General features: G+C 33.7%; 3 pseudogenes; all 3 read right to left on the bottom strand.

Moving 5' to 3' along the window:
- Positions 1 to 956: 956 nt before the first annotated feature.
- Positions 957 to 6,940, bottom strand: LOC139900615 (uncharacterized; annotated as a pseudogene).
- A 4,222-nt stretch (positions 6,941 to 11,162) lies between these two features.
- On the bottom strand, positions 11,163 to 12,949 carry LOC139900614 (uncharacterized; annotated as a pseudogene).
- A 7,120-nt stretch (positions 12,950 to 20,069) lies between these two features.
- Positions 20,070 to 21,845, bottom strand: LOC139897008 (lignin-forming anionic peroxidase-like; annotated as a pseudogene).
- Positions 21,846 to 22,471: the final 626 nt, after the last annotated feature.

The following is a 22,471-nucleotide window of genomic DNA, read 5'->3' as shown; positions in this document are numbered from 1 at the left end:
TTTTATAATTATATATATAGTCTGAAGATAATAAAGAATGGGTTTCATCCACCTACATATCATTCAAAAAAAATTTCTTAAAAATCCCGTGATTCCACGGGTCTCTGCACTAGTTTCTCATGTATATTAATGTAAACATTGACCCGGCAACATATTCAATTATATATTATATTATATATATATATATATATATATAACTCATGCATTTAGAAATGTTATATGGCCAAAATAAGAATATATTTTATTGATTGAGCAACCAAAATATCAAAGCGTTAAAAGCAATCATAAAAACTGTAACTTATTTTAGGTAAGGTAACGATATTATACTTGGTTAAACAGAATAACTTTTTGAGAGCGCTGAATCCTGTTTTAAGGGATTCTAATGAGGAAGACAATAGGGCATTGTATTAAGTCCAAAGTTACAAAATAATGCTATAAATTTGTAGGTGCTATTTTGTAAGGTTACTTGCTATCTCTAACAGGTCAAACAAGTTAACCAAAAAACAAAGTATCAGGGTCAAATGGTCAAACAATTCGGGACCCATTCAAAGAGTAGATTTAATGCATAAAACCTTTGAAACCATGTTATCTAAAATCAGATTATTAAAATAATATGATTTGGTAATCGATTTGGCACATTAATTAAAATCTTGGACAAGAAATGCTTCAAGTCCCAAATAACTACATGTTGTGACCTTAGCCCATACGGTACGGTTACACAACCCGCCCAATTTGCCACTACTAAATATAAAAAGTAAATATAAATTACTTACAATAGAATCTGGTGGATAGATATATAGGATATGATAGTTTCGAGAGACGAGCTTCCTATGGCTTCAGAGACATTCATACATCTAGCGAAGCGTTAAAACGGATCCTACACAACCGTTTTCCTTTTTAAGGTCGATCCAAAGAATTTCATCCAAATGTTTATGGATGATATCTTCAATATACATTTAAGAAATATCTAATCCACACTTAATCATATTAGGGATGAGCTCGTCTACCGAATCGAGATCGCCAGCTAAGCGAAACGCATACAACATCACCATATAAAGCTGATGATCAGGTCGAACACCATTAACAAACATCAAATTGAAAAAAATCTTAGCTTCATTCGTTAAACGTCTTTTGCACAACCAATTAATAATCGAACTATAATCTCTAATCGTTACATTAAATTCCATCTTCATCATTTCAAAAAACACAACCAATACTCTATTTACATCCCCCTTTACACAATGTGCTTTAATAAGTATAGTATAAGCCGCTTTTGTTAACCGAAAGTTACCCTTTCGTAAATTCATAAACAACTTATCGGCATCATGTAAATTACCATACACACATAAACCATTAATAAGAATATTATACGTAACCGCATCCGGCTTCAAATCCCGTGTTATCATTTCGTTATGTAACTCAAACGCTTCCCGTATTTTACGCGCTTTACAAAAACGTTGAATTAAAACGTTGTACGAAACTTCATCGGGATACAAACCTCGCGAAAACATTTCATTAAGAACAATTAAACATTCTTTAAGCTTCCATTGTATACAAAGACCCTTTATATTTACCGTATACGTAACGCAAGTCGGTTCTACACCATTCGCTTGCATTTCCACCTCCAAATCACGCATCGCTCTTAAATTTCGCTCTTCGCCAAAAAAATTCATAAGCGTTGTGTACGTTATAACATTATGTACTAATCCATGATCCCTAATGTTATCAAAGGTCCTTAACGCCTCGTTTAATTGTCTACTTTTGCAAAATCCATAGATTAACGAATTAAACGTGACGATAGTAGGATTAATCCCTTTCTCTATTATCTTATCAAACAAATGTAGAGTTTCACAAGTCATACCGAGTTTCGCGTATTTATTGATCATGATATTGTAAAGAACAATATCCCGATTATCGCAATTACTAGATAACGTATCGAAATACATCCTTGCCTCCGATAACGACCGGGTCCCACAGAGGCCGATCAAAATCGCCCGTTGAGAAAACGTAGCCGGAAATATCTTCTTACTAAACATTTCAACGTAAAGTTTACTCGCCGTTTGAATGTCACCTTGTTTGCATAGATGATATATGACGGTCGAATACATGACATCATCGGGTTTCAAACCTACTATTTCCATCTCATACAACAAAAACAAAGCTTTTTCGACAAGGCCAGTCTTACATAAACTACTCACCAAAACGCTACGATATATAATTTAGATTAAATCCATTTGAAATCATCTCGTCTCGCAATTTACGGCTTTCCTCAACTTTGCCAGCCTGGCAATACCCGCATATAAGTAACGTATATGTAATACTATCGGGCTTCAACCCGTTTATCACCATTTGTTGAATCGAATTAAGTGCCCCGCCTATTATACCGAGTACACGAAAACCTTTAGAAATCGTGTTGTATGTTATTGTTTCGGGCCCCACACCATGTTTATCCATGTCATACGTCAATTTCAACGCGTCTTCAATTGAACCCGCTAAACATAACCCGTTAATGAGAATATTATAACTGTATGTATCAGGATGTACTCCAAACTTCAACATTAAACACAAAATCGATTGCGCGATATCAACAAATCCCAATTTAGAGAAACTTGACATGATTGTATTGAACGAAACAACATCGTTTGTTTCGTGAAGATGGGTGACTGCTTCTTGCATCATAGATTGTTTACACAAGGCGTCTATAAGTATGGAGTTCGTCTGTTTGCTCGTGCAGACCCCACTTTCTTTGATGTCGTTGTAGACATCCAAGATGATATTAGAGTGCCTAAAATTGTACAATAAGCTGTTGTAAGTCAATATTGATGGCTGAATGTTCAAATCTTTCATATTAGATATAACATAAAGAGCATCATGAACCATCTCTAATTTAGCGTACGCAAATGCCAACATGTCCCAAACGATTTCATTAGCATCCCAACCCTTAAAATGCAACGAAAGCAGCTCACAATTTAAAGGCCCTGAGCCAGCGCCTATTAGAAAAAAAGAAATATATAAATGTTGATTAACATGAATGTGTGCAACATTCGAAAAAGTAAGCTGCTAGTATTTTGTAACATTAGAAATTATATTAGGTAAAGTACTTTTAGTAAGTTTAATAACTAAATTGACTAATGTGTAGGTCAAGGCAATTCCTACATTTTTCATCTACATATATATTAGATTAACAAAAAGGTACCATCTTGTTGCAGCATTTGAATGAAAATCGATCGCAACGGCTTAAGTCGTCGTTGACTAGCCAAAGAATGAGCAATAACAAACTGAGAAACTTTCGAATGCTGAAATCCGTACTCATTCTTCAACGATTCGGGCATTATTTCAGCATACGCCCCACAATTCTTCCCTTCTTTCACCAATTCTGGCTGTTTCAAGTTATCAAAATCGTTACTTTTCAATTCAACCACATTGATCTCCTTATTCAAATTGTGTACCAATTCTAGAATGTCATCAGTATCTTCTTCTTCAGTAGATACAATCTCTTCAGCTGCAGCTGAACTACTAGCAGAACCCTTATAATACCCATGTAATAAACCTAAAGAAACCTTAAAACTCCCAAAAATAGAATCACCCAAGATACAATTTTGTCGAATACCCTTGACTCCAAATGATGAATTATGATATGGGTGCAGCTCAAAATGTCTAATTTGTGAAAGAAATTGGGTTTATTTATATATTTTTCTGTCAGCAAGGGGTTTTAGCTTGTTAATTGAAGGTCGGTTACATATGTTTCTCCACATGCTAATTTGGGGCTATTTATTACATACTTGAAGAAATTAAATGGATTTGTAAGCATGTATGCATAGATATTTAAGTATAGGTCGAAATATTACCACGATGCGAAAGTTAGTCTTTGATTCTGAGGGGTTTGTGTTTGTGAGGGAGGTAATGTGACAGAAGCGTGGCGCTAAACCCTTCTAAACCTATTTTTGTTTTCGCCAACTCTTGTAGCCAAATACGAGTATTTTTTATTCAACTGGATTAAAAAAAATACTCGTATTCTTTATTCACAACAAATTAACATTCACAAATTGAATTAAAATCGGATATTTCTAGTTTGATTTTGGATAGATTTTCACCGGAGGTGATGTCGTCTTCAAATCGACGTGTTGATAGGCGTGTTGTAGAGTATTTTTTCGGATGTTTGTAATCAAAGAGGTGGTTTGGGTGTCACTTAGGTTTACTCAAATCAGTTGAGATCGTTTCAAGAAACCCTAAAATTAGTAGGGGTAGAGCTTTGTGTTAATAGTGGTGTCGAAGTTGCTGAATATGCTACCTTATGTGCGCATGTGAATGTGGCAGTTGAAGTCAGCCTTCAATCTTCATAGATTTGTGGAAAGATCAAATGTTGCAAGTCGTAACAGAGGTCAGATCAGAGAGGTTGGATACAAGTTCTTTGGATGGGGCTGAGCCCACTGTTTCTTCTGGGCCGATGTGTGCAAATGATGGGCCGAAGTAATACTAGTTCATTTGCAAATAAGTGTGGCATTTTGGAGAAATATCTTGGTAAGTTATCAATTTGCATCTTGTGTATATTTTTATAAATATAAATATTGATATTTGTTATAAGTCAAGTGTCATGGTGTAGTGGCCGACACTTTTGATAAAGTAAAATTTGGTGAATCAATATATTTGGTGGATCACGGATATTACTGTTCCACCTAACTGCACAGTGAATTATTGTACTATAAGTATGTTATCGATTGTAATCAGTATGTACACCATTCTTCAATAAGAATTTACTCTCTTCTTTCTTCTTTCACATAAATTGAACATAGGCCACTAAAGGTAGTTATAAGCCTACTGAATTATAACAAATGTAGTTATAAGCCTACTGAATTATAACAAAGGTAGTTATAAGCCTACTGAATTATAACACGTTATCATCACGAATTGCTCCGTATAATCAAGGTTTGCAAGCACAACAGCAGTTAAGAAATTCTTTCAGCCAGGAAAAGCTCAAATCAAATTGAGTACGAAGCAAACCTGGTGAAGAAATTGTAGCTGTGATTTTTGAAAGGCTTCTGTTAGAGATAGTCTTTCCGACCGACCGATCTATCGATTCTGCTGCTAGCATTCAGGTAAGTCTTGAAATTATATACAAACCTTCACTCGTATGTTAAATAAAATCAAGTTTGTAAACACCAGAAAGTTAGAAAGTCTTTTTAGAACTAACCACTGTCGATCACTACCTCCGACGGAACTTCCTCCGACGAAATCTACTGCTGCTATGGAAGACTCTTGTTCACCGTATAAGCAAAACCACAACAACCACTTTGAATTTGAGTCTATGGTTGGTAAATGATATTATAATGCCAAATTTGATCCTGCATGTTCTTTACTAACATTATGGCCGACAAGTAATAAAAAAAAAACCCCACTCACCAACGATGCAATTTAATAGGAGATTATTAATAATATATGTGTAGCTTTCGATGGGATAGAAAGGATCAAATTAGCTGGCCACTTGTTTATAGAATGAAGATTATTGGCGTTTACTAATCAAACAAGTGGGACTAAGTATTGGCCGACAACCCTTAAACTGATAACCCCACTTGTTTATATATATATTTTTTAATAACACAACTTGGTTGTTATGTGTTTTAAGACCACAAGAAAGATGATTTTTAGTCCTTTTCGATATTGAGAGCTATGGTTTTGTTTTTAATAAATAATAAGAAAAAGGTATGTTCCACCATGAATTCTTTTATGAACATTATGAATATGAACTACTTTATGTAATACAGCTTTTGCTAAAAATAAATTTAGATTAAACAAATTTAGTTATTAATTTTCTAATAACTAACTAATAGTCAAAATTACTATAGGTATACATATTTGATGCATGAAAGTTATATATGTATATGTATGTATAAAGGTATATCATGAAAGTGAAAAGTTTATCGAGTGATGGGTCTATACATAAGAGTCAAAATATTGATGTGATATTTCTTGAAGAAAAGTTTTCAGATTTTAGGATACTTCCTACCACACGACATCGTTTAAATTTTCTAATATCATAATTTAAGGATAATGGTAAGCAATAGATGTATGTGCATGAGATAACGACAACTTTATGATAATTGGGATATAAATAAGAATCTATGTACTTTCTGATACAAGTACATGTTCTCGATAACCCTACCATTTGACAAGCAATTGGGTCGTAATCCTTATTATGCAATTTGGGCCGAGAACAATTCATGATTTATGTTGGGCCGTCAGTTTCTAGTTGGGCTTGTTTCTTTTAAATGGTTGGGCCTTTTTGTTGATATCCAATTAATGTGACAACCCAGAAATTTCCAACCAAATTTAAACTTTAATCTTTATATGTTTCCGACACGATAAGCAATAACAAAAAGGTACCATCTTGTTGCAGCATTTGAATGAAAATCAATCGCAACGGCTTAAGTCGTCGTTGACTAGCCAAAGAATGAGCAATAACAAACTGAGAAACTTTCGAATGCTGAAATCCGTACTCATTCTTCAACGATTCGGGCATTATTTCAGCATACGCCCCATAATTCTTCCCTTCTTTCACCAATTCTGGCTGTTTCAAGTTATCAAAATCGTTACTTTTCAATTCAACCACATTTATCTCCTTATTCAAATTGTGTACCAATTCTAGAATGACATCAGTATCTTCTTCTTCAGTAGATACAATCTCTTCAGCTGCAGCTGAACTACTAGCAGAACCCTTATAATACCCATGTAATAAACCTAAAGAAACCTTAAAACTCCCAAAAATAGAATCACCCAAGATACAATTTTGTCGAATACCCTTGACTCCAAATGATGAATTATGATATGGGTGCAGCTCAAAATGTCTAATTTGTGAAAGAAATTGGGTTTGTTTATATATTTTTATGTCAGCAAGGGGTTTTAGCTTGTTAATTGAAGGTCGGTTACATATGTTTCTCCACATGCTAATTTGGGGCTATTTATTATGTACCTGAAGAAATTAAATGGATTTGTAAGCATGTATGCATAGATATTTAAGTATAGGTCGAAATATTACCACGATGCGAAAGTTAGTCTTTGATTCTGAGGGGTTTGTGTTTGTGAGGGAGGTAATGTGACAGAAGCGTGGCGCTAAACCCTTCTAAACCTATTTTTGTTTTTGCCATTTCTTGCAGCCAAATACGAGTATTTTTTATTCAACTGGATTAAAAAAATACTCGTATTCTTTATTCACAACAAATTAACATTCACAAATTGAATTAAAATCGGATATTTCTAGTTTGATTTTGGATAGATTTTCACCGGAGGTGATGTCGTCTTCAAATCGACGTGTTGATAGGCGTGTTGTAGAGTATTTTTCGGATGTTTGTAATCAAGGAGGTGGTTTGGGTGTCACTTAGGTTTACTCAAATCAGTTGGGATGGTTTCAAGAAACCCTAAAATTAGTAGGGGTAGAGCTTCGTGTTAATAGTGGTGTCGAAGTTGCTGAATATGCTACCTTATGTGCGCATGTGAATGTGGCAGTTGAAGTCAGCCTTCAATCTTCATGGATTTGTAGAAAGATCAAATGTTGCAAGTCGTAACAGAGGTCAGATCAGAGAGGTTGGATACAAGTTCTTTGGATGTGGCTGAGCCCACTGTTTCTTCTGGGCCGATGTGTGCAAATGATGGGCCGAAGTAATACTAGTTCATTTGCAAATAAGTGTGGAATTTTGGAGAAATATCTTGGTAAGTTATCAATTTGCATCTTGTGTATATTTTTATAAATATAAATATTGATATTTGTTATAAGTCAAGTGTCATGGTGTAGTAGTCGACACTTTTGATAAAGTAAAATTTGGTGAATCAATATATTTGGTGGATCACGGATATTACTGTTCCACCTAACTACACAGTGAATTATTGTACTATAAGTATGTTATCGATTGTAATCAGTATGTACACCATTCTTCAATAAGAATTTACTCTCTTCTTTCTTTTTTCACATAAATTGAACATAGGCCACTAAAGGTAGTTATAAGCCTACTGAATTATAACAAATGTAGTTATAAGCCTACTGAATTATAACAAAGGTAGTTATAAGCCTACTGAATTATAACACGTTATCATCACGAATTGCTTCGTATAATCAAGGTTTGCAAGCACAACAGCAGTTAAGAAATTCTTTCAGCCAGGAAAATCTCAAATCAAATTGAGTACGAAGCAAACCTGGTGAAGAAATTGTAGCTGTGATTTTTGAAAGGCTTCTGTTAGAGATAGTTTACTCGCCGTTTGAATGTCACCTTGTTTGCATTGATGATATATGACGGTCGAATACATGACATCATCGGGTTTCAAACCGACTATTTCCATCTCATACAACAAAAACAAAGCTTTTTCGACAAGGCCAATCTTACATAAACTACTCACCAAAACGCTATACGATATATAATTTAGATTAAATCCATTTGAAATCATCTCGTCTCGCAATTTACGTCTTTCCTCAACTTTTCCAGCCTGGCAATACCCGCATATAAGTAACGTATATGTAATACTATCGGGCTTCAACCCGTTTATCACCATTTGTTGAATCGAATTAAGTGCCCCGTCTATTATACCGAGTACACGAAAACCTTTAGAAATTGTGTTGTATGTAATTGTATCGGGCCCCACACCATGTTTATCCATGTCATACGTCAATTTCAATGCGTCTTCAATTGAACCCGCTAAACATAACCCGTTAATGAGAATATTATAACTGTATGTATCAGGATGTACTCCAAACTTCAACATTAAACACAAAATCGATTGCGCGATATCAACAAATCCCAATTTAGAGAAACTTGACATGATTGTATTGAACGAAACAACATCGTTTGTTTCGTGAAGATGGGTGACTGCTTCTTGCATCATAAATTGTTTACACAAGGCGTCTATAAGTATGGAGTTCGTCTGTTTGCTCGTGAGGACCCCACTTTCTTTGATGTCGTTGTAGACATCCAAGATGATATTAGAGTGCCTTAAATTGTACAATAAGCTGTTGTAAGTCAATATTGATGGCTGAATGTTCAAATCTTTCATATTAGATATAACATAAAGAGCATCATGAACCATCTCTAATTTAGCGTACGCAAATGCCAACATGTCCCAAACGATTTCATTAGCATCCCAACCCTTAAAATGCAACGAAAGCAGCTCACAATTTAAAGGCCCTGAGCCAGCACCTATTAGAAAAAAAGATATATATAAATGTTGATTAACATGAATGTGTGCAACATTCGAAAAAGTAAGCTGCTAGTATTTTGTAACATTAGAAATTATATTAGGTAAAGTACTTTTAGTAAGTTTAATAACTAAATTGACTAATGTGTAGGTCAAGGAAATTCCTACATTTTTCATCTACATATATATTAGATTAACAAAAAGGTACCATCTTGTTGCAGCATTTGAATGAAAATCGATCGCAACGGCTTAAGTCGTCGTTGACTAGCCAAAGAATGAGCAATAACAAACTGAGAAACTTTCGAATGCTGAAATCCGTACTCATTCTTCAACGATTCAGGCATTATTTCAGCATACGCCCCACAATTCTTCCCTTCTTTCACCAATTCTGGCTGTTTCAAGTTATCAAAATCGTTACTTTTCAATTCAACCACATTGATCTCCTTATTCAAATTGTGTACCAATTCTAGAATGTCATCAGTATCTTCTTCTCCAGTAGATACAATCTCTTCAGCTGCAGCTGAACTACTAGCAGAACCCTTATAATACCCATGTAATAAACCTAAAGAAATCTTAAAACTCCCAAAAATAGAATCACCCAAGATACAATTTTGTCGAATACCCTTGACTCCAAATGATGAATTATGATATGGGTGCAGCTCAAAATGTCTAATTTGTGAAAGAAATTGGGTTTGTTTATATATTTTTCTGTCAGCAAGGGGTTTTAGCTTGTTAATTGAAGGTCGGTTACATATGTTTCTCCACATGCTAATTTGGGGCTATTTATTACATACTTGAAGAAATTAAATGGATTTGTAAGCATGTATGCATAGATATTTAGATATAGGTCGAAATATTACCACGATGCGAAAGTTAGTCTTTGATTCTGAGGGGTTTGTGTTTGTGAGGGAGGTAATGTGACAGAAGCGTGGCGCTAAACCCTTCTAAACCTATTTTTGTTTTCGCCAATTCTTGCAGCCAAATACGAGTATTTTTTATTCAACTGGATTAAAAAAATACTCGTATTCTTTATTCACAACAAATTAATATTCACAAATTGAATTAAAATAGGATATATCTAGTTTGATTTTGGATAGATTTTCACCGGAGGTGATGTCGTCTTCAAATTGACGTGTTGATAGGCGTGTTGTAGAGTATTTTTTCGGATGTTTGTAATCAAGGAGGTGGTTTGGGTGTCACTTAGGTTTACTCAAATTAGTTGGGATCGTTTCAAGAAACCCTAAAATTAGTAGGGGTATAGCTTCGTGTTAATAGTGGTGTCGAAGTTGCTGAATATGCTACCTTATGTTGGCATGTGAATGTGGCAGTTGAAGTCAGCCTTCAATCTTCATGGATTTGTGGAAAGATCAAATGTTGCAATTCGTAACAGAGGTCAGATCAGAGAGGTTGGATACAAGTTCTTTGGATGGGGCTGAGCTCACTGTTTCTTCTGGGCCGATGTGTGCAAATGATGGGCCGAAGTAATACTAGTTCATTTGCAAATAAGTGTGGCATTTTGGAGAAATATCTTGGTAAGTTATCAATTTGCATCTTGTGTATATTTTTATAAATATAAATATTGATATTTGTTATAAGTCAAGTGTCATGGTGTAGTAGTCGACACTTTTGATATAGTAAAATTTGGTGAATCAATATATTTGGTGGATCACGGATATTACTGTTCCACCTAACTGCACAGTGAATTATTGTACTATAAGTATGTAATTGATTGTAATCAGTATGTACACCATTCTTCAATAAGAATTTACTCTCTTCTTTCTTCTTTCACATAAATTGAACATAGGCCACTAAAGATAGTTATAAGCCTACTGAATTATAACAAAGGTATTTATAAGCCTACTGAATTATAACAAAGGTAGTTATAAGCCTACTGAATTATAACACGTTATCAGCACGAAGTGCTCCGTATAATCAAGGTTTGCAAGCACAACAGCAGTTAAGAAATTCTTTCAGCCAGGAAAAGCTCAAATCAAATTGAGTACGAAGCAAACCTGGTGAAGAAATTGTAGCTGTGATTTTTGAAAGGCTTCTGTTAGAGATAGTTTACTCACCATTTGAATGTCACCTTGTTTGCATAGATGATATATGACGGTCGAATACATGACATCATCGGGTTTCAAACCGACTATTTCCATCTCATACAACAAAAACAAAGCTTTTTTGACAAGGCCAATCTTACATAAACTACTCACCAAAACGCTATACGATATATAATTTAGATTAAATCCATTTGAAATCATCTCGTCTCGCAATTTACGGCTTTCCTCAACTTTGCCAGCCTGGCAATACCCGCATATAAGTAACGTATATGTAATACTATCGGGCTTCAACCCGTTTATCACCATTTATTGAATCGAATTAAGTGCCCCATCTATTATACCGAGTACACGAAAACCTTTAGAAATCGTGTTGTATATAATTGTATCGAGCCCCACACCATGTTTATCCATGTCATACGTCAATTTCAACGCGTCTTCAATTGAACCCGCTAAACATAACCCGTTAATGAGAATATTATAACTGTATGTATCAGGATGTACTCCAAACTTCAACATTAAACACAAAATCGATTGCGCGATATCAACAAATCCCAATTTGGAGAAACTTGACATGATTGTATTGAACGAAACAACATCGTTTGTTTTGTGAAGATGGGTGACTGCTTCTTGAATCATAGATTGTTTACACAAGGCGTCTATAAGTATGGAGTTCGTCTGTTTGCTCGTGCAGACCCCACTTTCTTTGATGTCGTTGTAGACATCCAAGATGATATTAGAGTGCCTTAAATTGTACAATAAGCTTTTGTAAGTCAATATTGATGGCTGAATGTTCAAATCTTTCATATTAGATATAACATAAAGAGCATCATGAACCATCTCTAATTTAGCGTACGCAAATGCCAACATGTCCCAAACGATTTCATTAGCATCCCAACCCTTAAAATGCAACGAAAGCAGCTCACAATTTAAAGGCCCTGAGCCAGCACCTATTAGAAAAAAAGATATATATAAATGTTGATTAACATGAATGTGTGCAACATTCGAAAAAGTAAGCTGCTAGTATTTTGTAACATTAGAAATTATATTAGGTAAAGTACTTTTAGTAAGTTTAATAACTAAATTGACTAATGTGTAGGTCAAGGCAATTCCTACATTTTTCATCTACATATATATTAGATTAACAAAAAGGTACCATCTTGTTGCAGCATTTGAATGAAAATCGATCGCAACGGCTTAAGTCGTCGTTGACTAGCCAGAGAATGAGCAATAACAAACTGAGAAACTTTCGAATGCTGAAATCCGTACTCATTCTTCAACGACTCGGGCATTATTTCAGCATACGCCCCACAATTCTTCCCTTCTTTCACCAATTCTGGCTGTTTCAAGTTATCAAAATCGTTACTTTTCAATTCAACCACATTGATCTCCTTATTCAAATTGTGTACCAATTCTAGAATGTCATCAGTATCTTCTTCTTCAGTAGATACAATCTCTTCAGCTGCAGCTGAACTACTAGCAGAACCCTTATAATACCCATGTAATAAACCTAAAGAAATCTTAAAACTCCCAAAAATAGAATCACCCAAGATACAATTTTGTCGAATACCCTTGACTCCAAATGATGAATTATGATATGGGTGCAGCTCAAAATGTCTAATTTGTGAAAGAAATTCGGTTTGTTTATATATTTTTCTGTCAGCAAGGGGTTTTAGCTTGTTAATTGAAGGTCGGTTACATATGTTTCTCCACATGCTAATTTGAGGCTATTTATTACATACTTGAAGAAATTAAATGGATTTGTAAGCATGTATGCATAGATATTTAAGTATAGGTCGAAATATTACCACGATGCGAAAGTTAGTCTTTGATTCTGAGGGGTTTGTGTTTGTGAGGGAGGTAATGTAACAGAAGCGTGGCGCTAAACCCTTCTAAACCTATTTTTGTTTTCGCCAATTCTTGCAGCCAAATACGAGTATTTTTTATTCAACTGGATTAAAAAAATACTCTTATTCTTTATTCACAACAAATTAACATTCACAAATTGAATTAAAATCGGATATTTCTAGTTTGATTTTGGATAGATTTTCACCGGAGGTGATGTCGTCTTCAAATCGACGTGTTGATAGGCGTGTTGTAGAGTATTTTTTCGGATGTTTGTAATTAAGGAGGTGGTTTGGGTGTCACTTAGGTTTACTCAAATCAGTTGGGATCGTTTCAAGAAACCCTAAAATTAGTAGGGGTAGAGCTTCGTGTTAATAGTGGTGTCGAAGTTGCTGAATATGCTACCTTATGTGCGCATGTGAATGTGGCAGTTGAAGTCAGCCTTCAATCTTCATGGATTTGTGGAAAGATCAAATGTTGCAAGTCGTAACAGAGGTCAGATCAGAGAGGTTGGATACAAGTTCTTTGGATGGGGCTGAGCCCACTGTTTCTTCTGGGCCGATGTGTGCAAATGATGGGCCGAAGTAATACTAGTTCATTTGCAAATAAGTGTGGCATTTTGGAGAAATATCTTGGTAAGTTATCAATTTGCATCTTGTGTATATTTTTATAAATATAAATATTGATATTTGTTATAAGTCAAGTTTCATGGTGTAGTGGTCGACACTTTTGATAAAGTAAAATTTGGTGATTCAATATATTTGGTGGATCACGGATATTACTCTTCTACCTAACTGCATAGTGAATTATTGTACTATAAGTATGTTATCGATATTAATCATTATGTACACCATTCTTCAATAAGAATTTACTCTCTTCTTTCTTCTTTCACATAAATTGAACATAGGCCACTAAAGGTAGTTATAAGCCTACTGAATTATAACAAAGGTAGTTATAAGCCTACTGAATTATAACAAAGGTAGTTATAAGCCTACTGAATTATAACACGTTATCAGCACGAAGTGCTCCGTATAATCAAGGTTTGCAAGCACAACAGCAGTTAAGAAATTCTTTCAGCCAGAAAAAGCTCAAATCAAATTGAGTACGAACCAAACCTGGTGAAGAAATTGTAGCTGTGATTTTTGAAAGGCTTCTGTTAGAGATAGTCTTTCCGACCGACTGATCTATCGAATCTGCTGCTAGCATTCAGGTAAGTCTTGAAATTATATACAAACCTTCACTCGTATGTTAAATAAAATCAAGTTTGTAAACACCAGAAAGTTAGAAAGTCTTTTTAGAACTAACCACCGTCGATCACTACCTCCGACGGAACTTCCTCCGATGAAATCTACTGCTGCTATGGAAGACTCTTGTTCACCGTATAAGCAAAACCACAACAACCACTTTGAATTTGAGTCTATGGTTGGTAAATGATATTATAATGCCAAATTTGATCCTGCATGTTCTTTACTAACATTATGGCCGACAAGTAATAAAAAAAACCCCACTCACCAATGATGAAATTTAATAGGAGATTATTAATAATATATGTGTAGCTTTCGATGGGATAGAAAGGATCAAATTAGCTGGCCACTTGTTTATAGAATGAAGATTATTGGCGTTTACTAATCAAACAAGTGGGACTAAGTATTGGTCGACAACCCTTAAACTGATAACCCCACTTGTTTATATCTATATTTTTTTAATAACACAACTTGGTTGTTATGTGTTTTAAGACCACAAGAAAGATGATTTTTAGTCCTTTTCGATATTGAGAGCTATGGTTTTGTTTTTAATAAATAATAAGAAAAAGGTATGTTCCACCATGAATTCTTTTATGAACATTATGAATATGAACTACTTTATGTAATACAGCTCTTGCTAAAAATAAATTTAGATTAAACAAATTTAGTTATTAATTTTCTAATAACTAACTAATAGTCAAAATTACTATGGGTATACATATTTGATGCATGAAAGTTATATATGTATATGTATGTATAAAGGTATATCATGAAAGTGAAAAGTATATCGAGTGATGGGTCTATACATAAGAGTCAAAATATTGATGTGATATTTCTTGAAGAAAAGTTTTCAGATTTTAGGATACTTCCTACCACACGACATCGTTTAAATTTTCTAATATCATAATTTAAGTATAATGGTAAGCAATAGATGTATGTGCATGAGATACCGACAACTTTATGAATCACATCAAAAGTAACTGAGATACCGACAAATCATCGATTTATCTTTATGAATCTTAGGGGGGAAAAAGCAATTACAAAGAATATAAGATCAATGAAGACAAAGAAAGATAAAAGCAAAAGTAAAGAACTATTGAGGTGAATTGGCCGATCCAAACAAAAGTAACTCATCTAAAATACTAAAATGACTGAAAAATTAAAAGTTTGTAAACACTTACTTTGAGGTGAATTGGCCGATAGAAATAACGTCAGCAACAACCATAACGACAACAATTTGTAAGGGTTTAAGTGTACTGACTCGAACTTTTCCATGTTTATATATATTAATTGAGATTGATATTTACATGACTAAATGTTTCCAACATGTTAAGCAATCAAACTTGTTAAGAATTGATTAAATAAAATAAGTTTCATATAGACAATTGATCACCCAAGTTGACCGGCGATTCACGAACGTTACAAAATTGTAAAAACTACATGTTGTGGTATATATAGACATATATATATGGTTGACATGAGATTATGATGAGTAAGTATCTCACTAAGTATATTAACAATGTGTGATATACATAAGAAATGAGATTACTAAGTTAAGAAACTCGAAATGATATATATAACGATTATCGTTATGATAACGTCTACTAAATACATATGTATCATATTAAGATATTGATAAACTATATTTAACATGATAAAATTATATTTAAATATATCATTAAGTGTGTTAACAATGAACTACATATGTAAAAACAAGACTACTAACTCAAGAATTACGAAACGAGACTTATATGTAACGATTATCGTTGTAACGATATTTTAATGTACATATCATATTAAGAGATATTCATACATCATAATATCATGATAATATAATAATTTAACATCTCATTTGATATAATAAACATTGGGTTAACAACATTAATTGAGATCGTTAACTTAAAGGTTTCAAAACAACACTTACATGTAACGACTAACGAAGACTTAACGACTCCATTAGAATGTATATACATGTTGTGTTTTGATATGTATCCTTACACTTTTGAAAGACTTCAAGACACATATCAAAGTACTTATACTTAACAAAAATGCTTACAATTACATCCTCGTTCAGTTTCATCAACAATTCTACTCGTATGCACCCGTATTCGTACTCGTACAATACACAGCTTTTAGATGTATGTACTATTGGTATATACACTCCAATAATCAGATATTAGCAGCCCATTTGAGTCACCTAACATATGTGGGAACCATCATTTGGCAACTAGCATGAAATATCTCATAAAATTATAAAAATATTAGTAATCATTCATGACTTATTTACATGAAAACAAAATTACATATCCTTTATATCTAATTCATATACCAACGAACAAAAACACCTAAAAACACTTTCATTCTTCAATTTTCTTTATCTAATTGATCTCTCTCAAGTTCCATCTTCAAGTTCTAAGTGTTCTTCATAAATTCCATAAGTATAGTTTCATAAAAATCAAGAATACTACCAAGTTTGCAAGTCTACTTCCAATCTTTCTAATCCATTCTAAGTAATCATCTAAGATCAAGGAACCTTTGTTATTTACAGTAGGTTATCTTTCTAATTCAAGGTAATATTCATATTCAAAATTTGATTCAATTTCTACAACTATAACAATCTTATTTTGAGTGAAAATCTTACTTGAACTATTTTCGTGTCATGATTCTGCTTCAAGAACTTTCAAGCCATCCAAGGATCCTTTGAAGCTAGATCAATTTTTCTCATTTCCAGTAGTTTTATCCAGAAAACTTGAGGTAGTAATGATGTTCATAACATCATTCGATTCATACATATAAAGCTATCTTATTCGAAGGTTTAAACTTGTAATCACTAGAACATAGTTTAGTTAATTCTAAACTTGTTCGCAAACAAAAGTTAATCCTTCTAACTTGACTTTTAAAATCAACTAAACACATGTTCTATATCTATATGATATGCTAACTTAATGATTTAAAACCTGGAAACACGATGAACACCATAAAATCGGATATACGCCGTCGTAGTGAAACCGGGGGCTGTTTTGATTTGGATAATTAAAAGCTATGATAAACTTTGATTTAAAAGTTGTTCTTCTGGAAAAATGATTTTTCATATGAACATGAAACTATATTCAAAAATCTTGGTTAAACTCAAAGTGAAAGTATGTTTTTCAAAATGGTCATCAAGATGTTGTTCTTTCGACGGAAATGACTACCTCTTTAGTAATTGACATGTAACTTAAATTTTCGACTATAAACCTATACTTTTTCTATTTGGATTCTTAAATTAGAGTTCAATATGAAACCATAGCAATTTGATTAACTCAAAACGGATTTAAAATGAAGAAGTTATGGGTAAAACAAGATTGGATATTTTTGATCTTTTTAGCTACGGGAAATGTTTAACAAATCTATACAAATCATATCCTAGCTAACTTATATTGTATTATACATGTATTCTAATATATTATGTAATCTTGGGATACCATAGACACATATGCAAATGTTTTGACATATCATATCGACCCATGTATATATATTATTTGGAACAACCATAGACACTCTATATGCAGTAATGTTGGAGTTAGCTATACAGGGTTGAGGTTAATTCCAAAAATATATATACTTTGAGTTGTGATCTAGCCTGAGACGTGTATACACTGGGTCGTGGATTGTAAATGATAGCAAGTGTAAAATGGATGGAATGAGGCTTGTATTTATAGGTGAATGAGGGTGAGGGTGAGGGTGGTGGTGATGGCCGTTGGAATGGGAGGGGGAAAAGGGGGACACACTTTTGCTTTTTGGTTAATGGTTGTCTAAAGTTGGTGCTTATGTTAGGATCCCATGCAATATTAAGGATAATACTTGACTAAAATGCTAGCATGTTCCCTCTAATAAATGGGTATTTGTCTTACATATTAATGGGTCACTAGCTATAAATAATTGGGCTAATTAAATAGTCCACTAACTAGTGTAGGGTGGGCTAAGGCCCAACAAGGTAGAAAGTCCAACAAGACTAACTAGTAAGCATAAGTAAATTACTACGCGTAATTAAGCATTCAAAAACCCAAGTAATTATTATTATGAAATAATAATTAAGATTTCGTAGTGATAATATTCCGATTACGACAACAGTTAAATGTGTACGCAGTACGCAGTTTGTTCGTAACGTCAAGTGACACTAACGGTCATAAAGGCTTCCGGTGATCAAGCTAAGTGATTAAACACTTAATAGCATGTTGTAAGATATTAACCAAAGTAATTATCATGAAATAAGATCCCAGAGCATAAACTCGCTCAGTACGCACAAATACGCAGTTTCGATAAAGCACAAAAGCAAGTCAAAAAAGCCGGGTCGTTAAAACTCCAATGCCTTACCATTGTCCCTTGCGGCACTTGAATCTATAAAAGAGTAAACAACGAGGAAGTAAGCAACACACTTAGTGAGTGCGATACTTCTATGCATACATACATAACATATTTACTTGCACATACTTACACACAACTACATACAAGCTAGCATCACAACGCATATAATCACAATATAACATGCTACACTACAAACACACAAATATGGTTAACCATACACAATAGTGCTAGTCATTAAATGATATAACAATATTCAACCCATGTAGTGGACGTTGATGTTATGCAGAAAAATAATGTAATATGACACACTATTCACAAATAAGGTCTTGGACTTAAATTAACGACTTGCCTTTTTATCTATAAAACATTTTGAACATTTGTATTATTTTGTGTACACAAGATTTAACCTATAAATTTGAAGAACAAACTACGTTCACACTTAATACGTTATGTTGATAATTTGCTCTTGCAGTTTTATTAGTTATCATTTAAACTTTTCAAATAATTAAGATTAATGTATAATGTATGAACAGGATTGCACATAATATGAACTTGAATGTTGAACAAATTATTGTTACAATATACAATTTGAAATCTTATTGAATTATAGTTGAGTTAGTTCGGACTTATACTTACGTATAATCTGGTATTCTTTTGATTGGTAATCTTTCTTCTCTGCAGTTCTAAATCTAAATTTGCATTTCAGAATTTATCAGTGTGATGCTTCAGGCAAAGTTTGTATTATTTGTTTGTCAATATTGGTTGTTGTTAATTGAATAAAGATTGAAAGTATTGTTGATATTTTAGTATTCTCACTTTCTTAACAATTATCTACATGACACCTCTTTAGAAATGCATTCAAGTACTAAGTTAATTTGTTTCTTTTTCGAATAAACGAACTAGCATAAAACAAAGGGGTCTTTTATCAAATGATAAAAAACCCAACTATACGAGACACAAACCAAACGAAAACAAAACAAACAAAGCCTCAAGAGCACAAAAACACAAACAACCAGTAAAAACCAGACTTCGTGGACTAAGGAGAAAATAAATAACTAATACTAACACACAAATTTCTTAACATAGAAAATAAATGAAAAGGGAAAGAGCAAAACCTTGTCTAGAGAATCAATGATTTGTTTCCTCCGAAAATTAATTGCTTTCTGTCTATTTTATTTTTAGGTGTAATTAAGGATTGAATATATGTCCAAAAGAATATACTCTGTAGTAAACCAACAGTTTTTTCTTATACGTAAAACGCAAACAGTGCGATCAACTAACAATAATATGGCTTTATTTATTTTATATAGAGTATATAGTATAAAGTATACATAGTTACACTTGAAAAGAATGAGACAAATAAATCAAAGAACGTATTATATGAAGAACGGAAAAATAATTAAGGAAGAGCACCGCAAATTCTCCTTATGACTCCTTCCTACCCCATTAATGGCTTAATTTCACTCATCTTGATCATTGCAGCTGCAAAATCAGAATTGAACTTGTTACGATTGTTGCTATATTCCGTAACGATGCTATCAGTTGATCCACCACTGAAAAGCACTTGATCTGATTCAAGTAGACCCTTCTTTTGTATCAAATTCTTGAAGTAGTTGTTGTCAAACGAATTCGGTGTCACCAAATCTAGTGCTGCTAGATTCGTATTCCCATCGATTGTAGGGCAACGACGTCAACGAGTCCTAGCAAATTCAGCGTCAATATTTGATCCATTGCTATATATCCTGCCGCGAAATGTAAAGCATTGAGCTTGTCCTAAAGTATGAGCTCCTGCATTGTCAATATCAATATATTATTAATTTTTTGCTAATTAATACTATATTCATCCCAAAATAAGTCTCCACTTTAAAGAATATGAGTAGAAAATTAACCTTTTTACCATTAACTATACTTTTACTCGAAGTATATGTCTAAATTAAGGGATAAAGTGACTTTAGACTCTTAATTTTATGTAAAAGACACCAAAGACATTTATTTGAGACGGAGAGTAACATTTAATAAATCATAATGTTTTTTTTTTTTTGCCTAAAAAACAATTACTAAGTCATAATGTTTTTATAAGGCAAATTAAATTATATTGTGTAATAAATAATCACCTGATAGTGCAACCATGTCCCTTGTGTTGAGTCCAACATTATCAAAGGTTGAAATAAGCGATTCTAATGGAGCTGTGAAACCAGGAAGAGCACCGGTTTCTGCTAGAACCATGTTAGCAGTGGTTGAATCTCTTCTTCCGAGCTTGACTGACCAAGATGGACCACCAACCATTTCAGATGCATCACGAGCAGCCAAAGTCAGTACATCAGCACATGATACAACACCAGGACATAATTTCTCAACCTCAGACTTTGCAGCTTCTATTACTTCGTAACCTCTAACTGAATTCTTATTAGGAAATGCATTCTTTTCACTTACTATTGAAGGACCATCATCTAGTAAGATTGACGCGTCACAACCCTGCATAACATGTTCAAAAACGTTACATACGATATATTCAAATCAACTGAAAACTAACTATATGTGCAGATGTTATATATGGATGAGTTATATATAAGTGCTTTAATTGATAAAATATAAGTGATTAAGCACGTACTGAATCGTTTATAGTTCATAATCGGATTAATATAAAGGCTCTTATTCAACCTCGTTAAAATGACAATGACTTATTTTATTAAAAGTTAACGTGTTAACATTTATTTACATTTACATGAATAAATAAAAGATATAATTATTTTCTACGAGTATATAATTTAAGAAGGTTAATTAAAGAAAATGGATGTGTGTTTAATGCTTATGAGAATATCAACTTTCAATAACACGTCCATATTTTGGTTTCATTTAGCCCTACTAATATTTGTCATTCGGAGTTTACAAAATAAACACAATGAATGTTGATATCATTCACCACTTAATCATTCAAACAAATACTTAGTTATTACCTGAACGAAGCAATCGTGGAAGTGAAGACGAAGTAACGAAGCTGCCATGCGACGTTCACGAGATATGGCTGTTCGGATAGAGTCCTGATTGTACGTAATGCATTGGGACATGTATCGTCGTAGAATGTGGTAGATAGTTGCGCTTGCGATGGTGTGTAGGTGGTAACAATGAGAAGTAGCAATAAGCAGATGGGTGCAAACGTATTTTTGGAAGCCATTTGATTTGATAACAATGAGAAGTACCCCTCAAATTGAAAGGGAAATTCTTCAAGGTGACAATCAGACCGGCCATGTTGTACGGATCGGAGTGTTGGCCAATGACGAAAGCCCAGGAGAGAAGGATGGAGGTGGCAGATATGAGGATGCTTAGGTGGACGTGTGGTAAGACAATGCTAGATTTGATACCAAATGGAGTTTTTAGGGAGAACTTGAAAGTTGGGAACATAACCAACAAGCTGAGGGAAGGACGACTAAGATGGTTTGGACATGTTTTGAGGCGCCCACTTTTAGCCCCGGTTAGGAGAGTCGAGACCCTTGTTGTTGGGGGCGTAAGGAGAAGGGGTAGACCCAGACGTAGGTTGGAGGATAGATTGAAGCTTGACATGAAGGAGCTCTTATTGACTGAGGACATGACTTCTGATAGAAATTTGTGGAGGAGTAGAATTAGAATAGATGACTAGGCTTTACATTTTGTTTATTTTTTTTTTTTTTTATATTTATATTATATTTCCTGCCTACTTGCTTGTGTGCCTTATCGTATTGGCTGTACCTGTATTACGGTTATATTATATATCTATACTTATTGTAGCATTTTCAGAGGATTTATTGCACTTTATGGTTACAT

The sequence above is a fragment of the Rutidosis leptorrhynchoides genome, chromosome 3, assembly GCF_046630445.1.
Source record: "Rutidosis leptorrhynchoides isolate AG116_Rl617_1_P2 chromosome 3, CSIRO_AGI_Rlap_v1, whole genome shotgun sequence".
Taxonomy (NCBI): domain Eukaryota; kingdom Viridiplantae; phylum Streptophyta; class Magnoliopsida; order Asterales; family Asteraceae; genus Rutidosis; species Rutidosis leptorrhynchoides.
Note: the sequence above shows the minus strand (reverse complement) of the source record. Positions and strands in the feature narration are given on the sequence as shown.